The sequence below is a fragment of the Pteronotus mesoamericanus genome, unplaced genomic scaffold (assembly GCF_021234165.1).
Source record: "Pteronotus mesoamericanus isolate MK-2021 breed Mesoamerican mustached bat unplaced genomic scaffold, CSHL_Meso_final scaffold_118, whole genome shotgun sequence".
NCBI lineage: Eukaryota > Metazoa > Chordata > Mammalia > Chiroptera > Mormoopidae > Pteronotus > Pteronotus mesoamericanus.
Genome location: NW_026555301.1, coordinates 2760471 through 2774183, shown reverse-complemented (window position 1 = coordinate 2774183; position 13713 = coordinate 2760471).

The window sequence follows — 13713 nt, the reverse complement described above, 5'->3', positions numbered from 1 at the left end:
AACCAGGGCTTTATTAAGCCAAGAGCCCTCCATAACTGGGCACTTCTGGTACTTTTAGGCAGAGAGTCTTTCTCATATTCAGCCCTGCAGTATCTGACCTAGTTTGTTTTTGTTTTATGTCTTTTTAATTAATTTTAGTATTGGGCGGGGGGGGGGACCCTGATAGAGAGCACATTGTCCTTTTAGAGGAGCAAACACAAATTGCGGGTGACCTATCGACCATGCACAGCCTGTGAGTGGCCTTTGTGTTTTGTTTTTTAATTGGTATAGTTGCTGGTACTTAGATATTACAGTTCTGGATTTCTGATTTCTCACAGGAGAGGAAGATTTGGCAGCAGGTGACATGTATTCCAACATATATAAGGCACCAACTGCAATAGATGCCACTGAGAACCAATTTTTAAAATACTAGTTTCAGTTAGTGGGTAGGTACAGGTTTTGCAGAAGTGTTCAACTGACATAGCTCTTGGATTCTACTTTCTACATTTCCACCTCTCAGGCTCCTCAGTTGGTTTCTTACTCTGTATCTGCTCTTGGTTCATACATCATGCATTCAAAATGTCATTCTTAGAAGCTCATGACTATAATCCCACCTAGGAATGTGTATCTTAAATCTTCCCACTCCGTGAGTTGGGCCTAATTGGTGTTATGTTTGGGTTCTAGAGAAGCAGAGTCATCTCCAACTTGGGGTCTAGTGACTGGGCCATGGTTTATGAACCCTCCCTGATGCTCACCTCCACAACAAGGCTACTGTACCTCTCTGATCTGTCCTTCCAGTCCTAACCTTGAACGTGACATGGAAATGCACCCTGACTTCTGATCTTGACCATCATCCTAGAGCTGATGATCATCCTAACAACCTGCTTTATCTTGAAGTAAGCTTGAATGTAACTTTGTAAGTGGCCCTGATCCCAGTAATAACTCTAATTTTAATCTCACACTGAACTTGACTTTAATCTTCAACCTCATCTTGTCACTGACATCCTATAAATGTGGCCCCCTTGAAATGACCTTAAAACTGACCCTAATCATAATCTTGACTTTGAAATTAACATTGAATCCTACGTGGACAACCTTACTCTCCAACCTCTTGACTCATCAGTCAGCTATCCCATCAGCCCAATGTCTGGCTGATCTTGATTTCATTGTGTATACCTAAATGGTACACATACACACTATGTTCATCAAAATTTGGTTTATCTGCAATAAGAAGCAATGGCTGAGACTAAAGTCTATACTAATACAGTAACTTTTTCCATATTGCTACTTAGGTTCACAATAAACATGTACTTTAGAGAGAAACAAGTCCATTTGCTTCACCAAGCAGTAAGGTTTCTTTTCAGTAATGCTCTTAAGGTTCATTTGAATATGCCCCGCCTAACCAGTCAGTGTGAATTGAGACGAATGTGTGTTGGCTATGTTTACATTCATCTCAATTTGCTCTGACAGACAATGAGTTACTTTTGAGAAGAATGTCTGGAAATGAATTTGTTGCACTAATACAAACTCATTTCGATAGTAATTCTTAGTTTAATCCAAACTCACTGCCTCAGTGTGAATGTGAAATACAGTACTGCTGTGTTTACCTTCATCTCCATTTACACTAACAAGAAGAGTTCTTTTTTTTCTATTTATTTTACGTAAAAATAATTATGAGAGGCTTAGAAACTACCAAAGTTAATATTTTTTGCATTATCCCTGTTATGGAAATTCATAATTTAGCTACTACCCTTGTGGATATTATACAAATACATGAAACTATGCAGGGGGCTTTGAGCTATTAGAATTTTTGCCTAACACAAGCATTACTATAACATTTTGAAGTTCTTTTTAAAAAAAACTTATTGGGGTGACATTGGTTAATAAAATTATACAGGTTTCAAATGTACACTCTACAGCATATCATCTGTATATTACATCATGCATTCACCACCCAAAGTCAAGTCTCTTATCACTATTTATCACCCCTTTACTGTTTTCTACTTCCCTCACCTCCACTTTCCCTCTGGCAATCATCATACTGTTGTCTGTGTCAGTTCTTTTTTCTTCTTTTTTTGTTTTGCTTAATTCCTTCATCTTTTCCACCCAGCCCCTTAACCCTCTTGCCCCCAACAGTTGTCAGTCCATACTCTATGAGTCTGTTTCTATTTTGTTTGTTAGTTTATTTTATAGATTCCACATATAAAGGAAATCATATGGTATTTGTCTTTCTCTGACTGGCTTATTTCACTTAGCATAATAATCTCTAGGGCCATACATGATGTCACAAAAGGTAAGAGTTCCTTTTCCCTTTTTTTTTTTTTTTTTTTTTAACGGCTGAGGGGGTATTCCATTGTGTAAATTTACCACAGCTTTTTTATTCACTCATCTACTTGGCTATTGTAAATAATGAAATGAACATAGTAGTACTAATGTTTTAAATTAGTGTTTCGGGTTTCTTCAGATACGTTCCCCCAAGAGGAATTGCTGGGTCATAGGCAGTTCCATTTTTAATTTTTTTAGAAAACTCCATACGATTTCTAGTGTCTATACCAGTCTTCATTGTCACCAACAGTGCACAAGAGTTTCCTTTTCTCCACATTCTCACCAACACTTAACTGTTGTCATATTGATGATAGCCATTCTGGTAGGTGTGAGGTGATATCTCATTGTGGTTTTGAGTTTCTCTGACGATTAGTGACTGGAGCATATTTTCCTATGTCAGATGTTGGCCTTTTGTATGTCCTTTTTGGAGAAGTCTATTCAGGTTCTTTGCCCATTTTTTAAATTGGATTTTTTTTTTTGGTGTTGAGTTTTGTAAGTTCTATGTAAATTTGGATATTAACCCCCTTTATGTGCTTTTGGCAGATATGTTCACCCATTCAGTGGTTGTGTTTTCATTTTGTTGATGGTTTCCTTTGCTGTGGAGAAACTATTTAATTTGATGATGTCCCATTTTTTAATCTTTTGTTTCCTTTGCCTTAGGAGATACATCGATAAATAAATAAATTGAATTGAATTAAATTAAATTAAATTAAATACTGCTACAATAAATATCTGAGTCCTGGCCAGGTAGCTGTTCATTAGAGCATCATCCATATATTCCAAGGTTGCAGGTTCCGTTCCCAGTCAGGGTACATACAAGAATTAACTAATGAAAACATAAATAAGTGAAAGTACAAATTGATGGTTCTCTGTCTGTCTAGATAAAATTTAAAAAAATTAAAAATTTAACAGAAAAATATCCAAGATTTTACTGCCTTTGATTTCTTCTAGGATTTTTATGGTTTCAAGATTTACATTTTTTAATCCATTTCGAGTTTTTTCTTGTGTATGTTGTAATTTGGTTGTGTAGTTATTGGGGTTGGCCAAAGTACTCGTTTGGTTTTTTTCTGTAAGATGGCTCTAGTAGTTGTCTTTAATTTCATCAGAAACGGTTTCATTAGATTGTATTGTGACAGCTGTCATATCAGCGTGCATTTTCTAAAAACTTACCAAATTGGTGAATTTTTGTGCAGCCATTTTAATATTGAAGATGGAAGAAGATATGCAACATTTTGGGCATATTATGCTTTTAATATTTCAAGAAAGGTAAAAATGCAACTGAAATGCAAAAAAAAGATTTGTGCAGTGTATGGAGAAGGTGCTGTGACTGATCAAATGTGTCAAAAGTGGTTTGCGAAGTTTCATACTGGAGATTTCCTGATGGACGATGCTCCATGGTTGGGTAGACCAGTTGAAGTTGATAGCAATCAAATCGAGACATTGAGAACAGTCAACATTCAACCACACAGGAGAGAGCATGTTCAAAATATCCAATAAAATTATTGGTGAAAATGAAAAATGTATCTTTTATTTTATGGAAAAAACTAAATGGACTTTTTGGCCAACCAAATACATATTTTTGCACATTTGTCCAGTTTTCCCAACGCCATTTATTGTCTTACCCTATTGTATGTTCTTGTCTTCTTTGTCAAATAGTAATTGACCATAAAGGAGTGGGGTTTTTTCCCATTGATCTATGTCTTCATGCCATATAATCTTCATGCCAAAGATCACTTAATGCCACAGTAATCATGAAGATTACATGAAGATACTCGTAGTATAGCTTAAAATCAAGGTGGTGTGATACCTCCAAATTTGTTCTTTTTTTCTCAAGATCGCTGAGGCTATTTGTAGTTTTTTGTGGTCCCTTATAAATTTTTGGAATATTCTCGTTCTGTGAGATATGCCATTGGTTTTAGTAGGAATTGTCATTCTTCCTATCCACGAACACTGGATAAGAAGTAAATGTCTAAGGCTGAGCCTTTTTGCATTAGTAATTATGCTTTCCAATAACACTAATTAAATTCATGCTAATTCATTCTGATGAATGTATGTAGCACTGTTTGTGTCCATTTTGAGAAGTTACATAAATTGAATGATTAAGATTGAGCCTGCTGACACTACTATGGATTCTTTTCGTTACCACTAATTATACTCATGGTAATAGGTAGGCTTAAACCTCAGTTAAGAGTTTGCTGTTGAGGTGAATGTATATTACTGAGTTTACGTTCATATTGTTCCAGTAATCCAAACCCATACTCGGTTGCTCAGCCAGATACACTCTGAAGACCCATGACTTTTGCCCCCAGTCCAACACTGAACATCGAACTTGACCTTGATGGTCATCCTCTTTCTTTCATTATCATGAAGGCCAACCTGGAACTCACACTTCCTGACCTTGAGATGACCTTGAAATTCTCATTCTGACCATGTATGACTTTGAACTTGACCTTGAAACACACTCATTTTGATTATTACCATGTTGCTTTTTTTTTAATTTTTAAATATTTTATCTTATTTTTAGAGAGGGGAAGGGAGGGTGTAAGAGAGTGAGGGGAAGCGTTGATGTAAGAAACATCGCTTAGCAGCCTCCCATATGCCCCTCAACTGAGGACTGTGCCCAGACATGTGCCGTGACTGGGAATCAAACTGATGACTTGACTTTGCAGGATGACCCACTGAGCAATACTGGTCAGAGTTCATGCTATTTTTAAGTTGATCTTGTACTTTACCTGAAACTGAATATTTACCATGAACCCAGTCTTGACCTACCATGGCTTCGAAATGACCTTTAACTTCATCTTATGAAATTGACCTTGATCCTGACTCTGATCCACTCCTCTCGTGGTGAATATCATGTTTCTCATGACTTGCCCTTTTTTTAACTTTATTTTTATTGTTGACACTATTACAGATGTCTCCATTCCCTTTGGCCATCACCACAGTGTTGTCTGTGTCTGTGGGTTGTGCATATAGGTTCTTTGGCTAATCCCTTCACCTTCTTTCATCCAGTCACACCTTCTCCCTGTCCCCTGACAGCTGTCAGTCTGTTCCATGTATCCATGCCTGTTTCAAATGTGTTTGTCAGTTCATTTTGTTCATTGGTTTCCACATATAAGTGATAACATACGGTATTTGTCTTTCTCTGGCTTATTTCAGTTAGCATAATAATTTCCAAGTCCATCCATGCTGTCACAAAAGGTAAGAGCTCCTTGTTTTTTATGGCTGCATAGTACCATTGTGTAAATGTAACGCAGGTGTGTTTTTTTTTTTTATCCACTCATTTACTGGTGGGAATTGCCCTAATTTTGAGCTTGATCTGAACTCGACCATATACGTAACACTAATGTTTATCACAACCTTGGAATAAAGTTGGACTTCACCTTAAAGTTCACCTTTAACCTAATGCTGGCATGTTAACCAAGGTCAATGCTGAACTTACCCTTGGATTTGATTATCTTGAAGTTAGCTTTAAAATTGATCTTTATTCTGACTCCATCTTCCCAGTATTTAACCTTAAACTTCTTGACTCCAATCTTGTCCTTCAGGTACGGGCTATCCTGACCATTACCCACTTGAAATAACATCTTGGATTAGCTTTGATATTAACATGGAGTCTGACCTTGATCCACTAATGTTCTGTGCCTACCCTTTTTTTAACCTTATCTTGAACTTGACTTTGAATATGATTTCATTGATTTTGAACCTTGCACACTGAAAATCACCCTGACCCTGGACTAAGCCCTAATTTTGACCCTCATCCTTACCCTAACATTTCATAAAATATGTGCTTCACATATTTTGCCCTCACTTTTAACTTGTTCTTGAAACTGACCTTGACTGTGATATTGAACAATTGACACTGATATTTTCCATGATCTTTAACCTCAATCTCATCATTGTTCTCGCTATACTATTCCTAAGATTACCCTTGATCTTGAATCTGCCATTCTGTCACTGATGATACACCTGACTTTGAGCTGCCCTGAACATAAAATGACTTCGATCTGGCTCTAATCCTTAGCTGTGTTCAGACATTTGAATGACCATTATGCAGCACTCTGACTGTGTAACTTCTACTAAGTTTTGACTTGACTTTTAACCTGGCCTTAATTCTCACCATGACCCTCTTTCTTATACTAACAATCTTCTTTACCTTGAGCCACCCTAACTTTGAAGTAAATTTGAATTTCTTTCTTGAATTTGACTGATTCAGAACATGATCATGTGTTACTTTCATCTTGAACCTGACCTTTACCCTGCTCTACATCCTCACCTTGACACAATTACCCTGACCTTTCTCAGCTTGACCTTGATATAACCTTACATTCATACTGATCCTGCTCTTGTATCGAAAATGACCCATTTTGACTTTGAGCCTTGCCTTGACCCTGATCTTTACCATTCTTTGATCACAGACCACCATTTATTTATACTTTGACCCACTCCGATAATGATCTTATCCTTAAAATAGACTTTAACACTGACTGATATTTACCCTCACTTTTACCATCATCATGATTCTGATGACCACTGTCACACCTTGAACTTGATTGTGAAGCCAGCTTTGAACCTGACCATGATGTGACCTTCTAAAGGCATTTTCCGGCGTTCCCAACTACTATCACCTCTAGATCGCATCTTGTTCCTTTTCATTGGCTCTTGTCTTAGTTGCCAGGACTGCTCTTACAAATACCACAGACTGGGTCACTTAAACAATTTTTTTCTCACAGTTTTGGAGGATAGAAGCCTGAGATCAAGATGTTGGCAGAATTGGTTCCTTCTGAGGACCTCTTTCCTGATCTTGTAGATGGGGATATTCTCCATGTCTTAACATAATCCTCCTTCCATACATAAGCCCTAATCTCTTTTTAAAAATAACTTTAATTTTTCAGTTACAGTTGTAAAATACTAGTTTCAGGTGTATCTAATCTAGTCTTATGAAGGATCTTGGTGGCACTAGCCACCTGCAGAGAAGGGTGTCCAGTTTAAAGCCCACCCATATGACCTCATTCTAAATTATACCTTTAAAGAGCCTATCTCCAAATAACAGTCCCAGTTCTGAGGTACTGGGGGCCTAGGGCTTCAATGCAGGAATTTGGGAGGGGACACAGTTCAGCCCTTAACATATCCTGTCTACGTATTAGCTCCCGTGCCTGGCATTAACTTTTAACTTTTTTTCCCCTCCTTTCCTGGCTCGTTTTAATTCTTCAAAAAGTTAAGGTACAAACTTCCCTCTGTAAAGAGAAAACAACTTAATTGCTGAAAGTTGATTGAGAGAAGGTTCCTGTCTCTCAAGCCTTGACTGTATTAGAATCAACTGAGAGTCTGGGCCCTACTCAATTTACTGAATACTGGTAGAGGCCCATGTAGCGTTTTAAAACTGCTCCAGGTGATTCTAATGTGCAGCCAGGGTTGAACTGGTATAAAAGTACTTCCCTAAGTATTTTGAACTACAGTTATGTGTAAGGCCCATTGTGTTGTAAGAGAAGATGTAGCCTTTAGAAAAATTAAAGATCTCAAATGTCCTCTAACCCTTTCCACCACCATCAGTATTATAATCCAGCACATTTTTGACCCACTTCCCCTACACACATCCAACCAATACTTAAATTTGGAGATACCACACAAAATTCAGTCTTCTGCCCAGCAGCAGTGTGGCTCCATTGGTTGGGTGTCATTCCACAAGGCGAAAGGTTGCTGGTTCAATTCCTGTAAGGGCACATGCCTTGGTTGCTGGTTCAGTTCCGGGTCAGGGTGTGCATGAGCAGCAGCCAATCAGCCTTTCTCTCTCGTCCCTTCCCCTCTAGAAATACATAAAATATTGTTTAAAAAATCCAGTTTTCTAGCTGCTCTTACAAAACTGGAAGAAAATGCAACAGTTTTCCTGAATTCCCTGGAATGATCAGTAATTGAAGACCCACCTCATTTAAAACTTACCTGCCTGGCTTGTGTGTTTTAAAAAACAAAGGGGGGAAAAAAACCAATTTGTATGTCAATCATAAAAAAGAAATCCAACATTCATGATAAAAACACTCAAAAGTTCTATTGTAATAGGAGTAAACTTCCTCAACATATTAAAAGCCATGTATGAGAACCCCCACAGCAAACATGGTATTCGTTCCCTCATGGGTTGCCCCAGTCTGCTCTTTAGGTCACCAGTCCACAAGTTTGTGGACTATGGGCCATATAAAAATAAATCCTTTTGTCTTTTTTGTTTCATCAGACAAAATTGGGAAAGCTTTCCAGATTGGTATAGGCAGCATGGACAAGAAAAGCACTGAGGTTTGGGGTCTGGTAGTTCTACCTGTGAAATGTGCCTCTGGTGGTGGTATGATCAGGCCTTGAAGGCAGCATCAGGAATGGTCAGGGGTACCCGTTAAAAGGTCATTCTGGAAGCCAGCTGTTAGTTGGCTCTGCACCAGGCAGGTCAGCTATGTACCAACTTTCACTTCACCAGATCACCCTGGAAGTATGCCTTCAGGTCAGCCAGCCTCTATTTCTAACCCATTGGCTCCTCTGTTGGAACTGTGGACATCTAAAAATCTGCAGGGAGTCTTGTGAGGTGACCAGCAGGTTTAGATGTAGCCTAGCCTGAGACGAGAGGGACCACATGTTTCTCACCCCAGAATGGAATTTTAGATTCCCAAGGAGACAGCTTTGCAGAACTGTGATGGCCTGACCAGAATTTAAGGGGGTGGGGAGGCAGTCCCCAAAGCTTCAGGCCCCACTCCAGGGAAACATTAGCAATGCCTCAGGTGGAGAACCTTCCTGGAAAGTCTCTAATGCAGGTCCTGGACACTATTAAAAATACCCAAGAATCCCAGCCCTCTAGGCTTTGCCAACCCTACCCAACTGCCACCTTGTTAAAATAGAGAATCCCACGCTTCTCCCTTAAAACGGAGTCTGGGAGTGTACGTGTTAATCGTCTCCGGTGGTTTTTAGGATCGGGCAAATCTTGGGAGGCGCCAGCCCATTGACCCCAGAAAAGGGTGCACATCCCCAGGAGTCAGTTGAGTCGCTCGCAGCAAGGCACGCCACTCTGGTGGATGCATCCGCAGGCCCTGAAGTTGGGAGGAAGGCTCTGAGAGGGGTGCTAGTCTCGAGACCAGAGGCCCAGCAAGACCAGGAGGGCTCTGAGACGCTGCGGAAGGGTCGCGCGCCCAACTCCTAATTGGGGCCTGGGCAAGCCCAGTCATCTGGGAGGGGGGTCTTTTTGCCGCCCGTGCCACCTATGCCAGCCCTGGGGCCTGTCTTGTCAGGGACTGACCCTGGGAAGGTGGTGGCGTGGGTGCACCGAGGGGGACGGAAAGGCACCACCCAGTGGAGGGGAGAGAAGCGGCCGGCAGAAAGGCCAGCCCTGCGCCCCTTTGCGCATGGAAAAAGCCAGGAAGGGGCTGCGCCTTCCGCTTGCCCGGGAGCTCTGAATTAGGCAATGAGTTGACATGCCATTGAAACGTCAGGGGCTAATAGGGGAATAGCCCTCCCATTCCGAAGAGACTGGTCTTAGCTAAAGAACCCTCCTTTGAGGGGTCCAGTATCTTTAGGAGTCAGCCTTAAACATCTTTCAGGTATATACCAGGGATCTTTTTTTGTTACGTCCCTAGAGGCCTCCAAAAAGATTGACCCTGGCCTTGGTTGTTACTCCCTGAACATTATCACTGGTTGTTTTTAACCCCAGGATTGAGGATTTCATCTTTCCTGTAAGCCAGTTCAGTTTCCCAGACCCAAAGCAGTCCCTCCTACCACACCTGGTGTGCATGTTCTGTCAACATTAACTCCAAGCCACCCTTCAAACAGGCATTGCCTAGAAGGCACTCAGCCAGCGCAGAACACCTGTCCCTCTGCAAGGGCGCTTACAGCAGGGATGGGAAGATAGACCTCGTCCTCTCCACCATTTTAAACACGCAGTCCTCAACTAGGGTGAGCTGTTCACCTGCAATCGAAAGATAACAGGTAAGAGGGGCAGGGAAAGATGCTGTCTTGCTCCTCACCTCTGGGCTTTCCATATACCCAGTTCAATACACTGGGCAGAAAAGATCACAACAAATCTCCATGAGGACCCTTCATATTTCATTTATTCAAACATGTTTATTGAACATCTCCTGTGTACCAGGTATAGAGGATTTGGTGATCCATAAAACAGAGAAGCTGACGTTTGGGTGGGATGGAGAGACTAGGAAATAATGCAAAAACTCCAAGTAATTTTAAGTGCTATGAAGAAAAACATGGAAAAGTGATGGTGAAAGGTGAGAGGCAACCCTGTTTCAGATGGGCTGTTTAGGGAGGACTTCCTTAAGGAGGTGAAGTGATATCAACTTCATTGGCAAAAAAGGATGGGACCTGTGGGTCTACAAAAAGGGAGCAGCACAAAGCCACCACAGTGGGCTTGGGCTCAATGAGCATCGACAAAACAAAGGCAGGTAATAAAGAGGAATAGGGTAGGAATGTGAATGAGGCCGGCAAGGCCCAGGCCTTATCAAGCCTTCAGTGTTGTGGGGAGACGTTTGTAGGGTATTTTATGATGTGTGATTGGAAGCCTTCTGAGTGTTTTAGTAAGGGGCAGGCAGGATCCAATGAGGGTTTTGAGAAAACCTTGGCCTCTGTGAAGATCTGGCACAGAGACCCACTTTGAGGTTTTCTCAATCTTCTGTGTGCAGATGGCACAAAATGGTCAGGTATGAAATGTAGTTTAGATGTCCAAAGAGTGCTCAGTTCCTCCTCACAACTGTTCTTGAAGCTACACAGCTCCCTGGCCTGTTTGTTCCCGGCAAGGCGTGGTTTTAGGGCCTGACCTGGACAGTCTTCTGATGGTTGTCTTCTGCATCCAGACAAGGGAGTCAAAGAGCTGAATGCCTGTTCCCAACCTGTGGCTTCTTCTTGGCCTCCCCACACCCAGCTAAGTGGACAGACGGGGGAGTCAGGTCAGGCAGAAGCACTGGACTGGGAATTAGACTTGGAGTATAGTCCAAATGCCTGCCTCTTCTCTGGACCTCAGCTTCTTCATATGAAATGGGGGTTGGGCAGACAGGACAAGACATGTCTGAGGATCCTTACCATGCAACCCCTCAGTAGTTCCAAAGCGTTCCTCAATGGCCACCGTGTTCAAGACTCAGAGGAAAATAAAGGAACACAGTTTTGAGCAGGAGAGCAATAAGCTCTTGGTCACTTTTTAAAGGCTACTTGGGTGCACCTAAGTGGAGAAAGGACTGGAGTGAATTGGAGGGAAGGAAGGCAGAGGAAGTAGTGGGACCAGACAGGAGATGATGGTACAGTAGGCCAGGTGGCCGGCAGCCGCCTGAAATGGCAAGTCCTTTTACTACTCCCTGTCCAATGTAGCCATAATGTCCCACTTCTTCCAGCCCCCCTCAGATAATGGCAGTTAGGAAACAGAGTCTGGTTTGAGATTGAGGACCTCATCTCAGTAGGAAATTGTCAAGTCAGCTCTTCACTCGTTCTTGACCAGTAGGGAATTTCAGGATCCTCAAGACTGGACAAGCAATAACTGTATGAAATAAAATTGTGAGCCTTATCACAGTAGGCTTTCCACTAAGCTTTTCAAAGGTGTCACAACTCCTGTGTGTCCACTACCTGCTCTGCGAGGTGGCCTAGTGAGGGCCAGCACACACACACTTTGAGACCCCCAACGTGCAAACCAACCTGGGTGGAGTCACAAATCATGAAAGGGATGAAAAACAAATCCTGAGGTCTGAGTGCTCACGGCAGGATGGCATGATGTGTAGAAACAGGCCCCAGGTGGGTACACAGGCATGGATAGCACAAAAGGAGGGTGAATGCTCTGAGGGTAACCTTGTCACAGATCATCAAGAATTAACATTTTAACAGAGAAACCCCATAAATCCTGTAGATATTTCTGGCCTGTACAGAAAGGATAGTGGTTGCATTGTTGTCCTAACACTGTATGCCCATCAAGAGGAATGGTTAAATGAACTCAGATACTCAGACACTGTGGGACTCTGCAGCTATTCAGAAGAACAAGTTACAGCCAGATGAAATGATGGGGATGCCCAGAGTAAAAAAAGCAGGATACAGAAGCGCACATTTTTATCCCATTGCGAGAAACACAAGGGTGCCGTTCGCAGATGTGTGCATGTGGGTAGGTCTGGCTGTATGTCCACCACAAGTTGTGGTCATATCCAGGCAATGGGAGTAAGGGTGGGGACTGTTTTCGCTTCACATCCTTCTATACAACTTGGGTTTTATACCATGAATAACTTTAAGAAAAAACTAACAGGCATTTAAAGACATAAAAGGGAAAAATGCCTAGGGAAAGGCAGTGTAACTTACAGCAGGATTGGGCTGAGGCTGGGTTGAGGCCCCCATCTCCCTTTGCTCCGGTGCCACCACAATGCTCAGTCTAAAATTTTTGTGGCTAAATTTTTTCTGGAAATTATTAACTGTTCATGTTTAAGATGACAAGTTCAAGTCTCCAATCGTCCATGACTTTTCCAGCATCTCAGGTCTTATCTCTAGGTTGGGGATTCATAACTCAGCACCCTGGAATGAAGCCCTCTCTTGAGACTAAATAATGCAGACGTGTGTATGTGGCTTGTGGCAGCTGGAGACTGAGGCACAGAGCCTCTCCCTTAATGTGATTCCAAGTAAAAATTGTACTGATGTTGTATAAAGTCCTGCAAGGTCTGGTTTTTCCATAATGAGTACTAAGTCCATTCTTTGAAAAATGCCTATTATATTAAAACCCTTTGCGGGGCTCTGGCTTTGCTGGTGCCTAGGCTATGGGTGGTTGGACACCAGCAAGCAGGTGCGAGAAGGGGAGGTGAATGGAGTAGTTATCCCAAGTGCCTTTCCCAGTCTCCTGGAGAGCTGGGGCCCAGCATCTGCTTTAACCTCCACTCCTACCTGGGCAGGAGGAGCCATGAGGCTCCCTACAAGATGTACCTCCAGAAACTCCATTCTATCCCAATCCCTATATTTTGCATCCTCTCAACCTCAGCAGCAACTCCTCTGATCCTTGGACCTATGGCCCCTCTGCCAGGTTTCATCAGGCCTGCAGGTCCTTCAGCTCATCACCCTGTCTCAGGGTGTGAGGCCAAGGCCCCTAACCAGGTCCCCTATTCAGGGCTTCAAAACACACATTTGCATCGTAAAGGCAACCTTCCCGTTGTCTGGTTATTTCCCATAAATACTGAAAAGCACTAAATTCCTATTTACATTTTAAATTCCAAATGGGGGCCTGCCACTCTCCCTCCCAGCCCGACCACAGGCTGGAGCCAATCTCTTGATCTAAAACATTTTGGGGTAACAGACTCTGGCCCTCAACTGTTAGAAGTGTGGCCCAAGCAAGTGGGCCTTCCCTGGCCAGGGAAGCTCAGGCAGCAGGGCCACTGAACCCTGTCCCCAGGGCTGGTGACTTTTTTAGCACCCCTC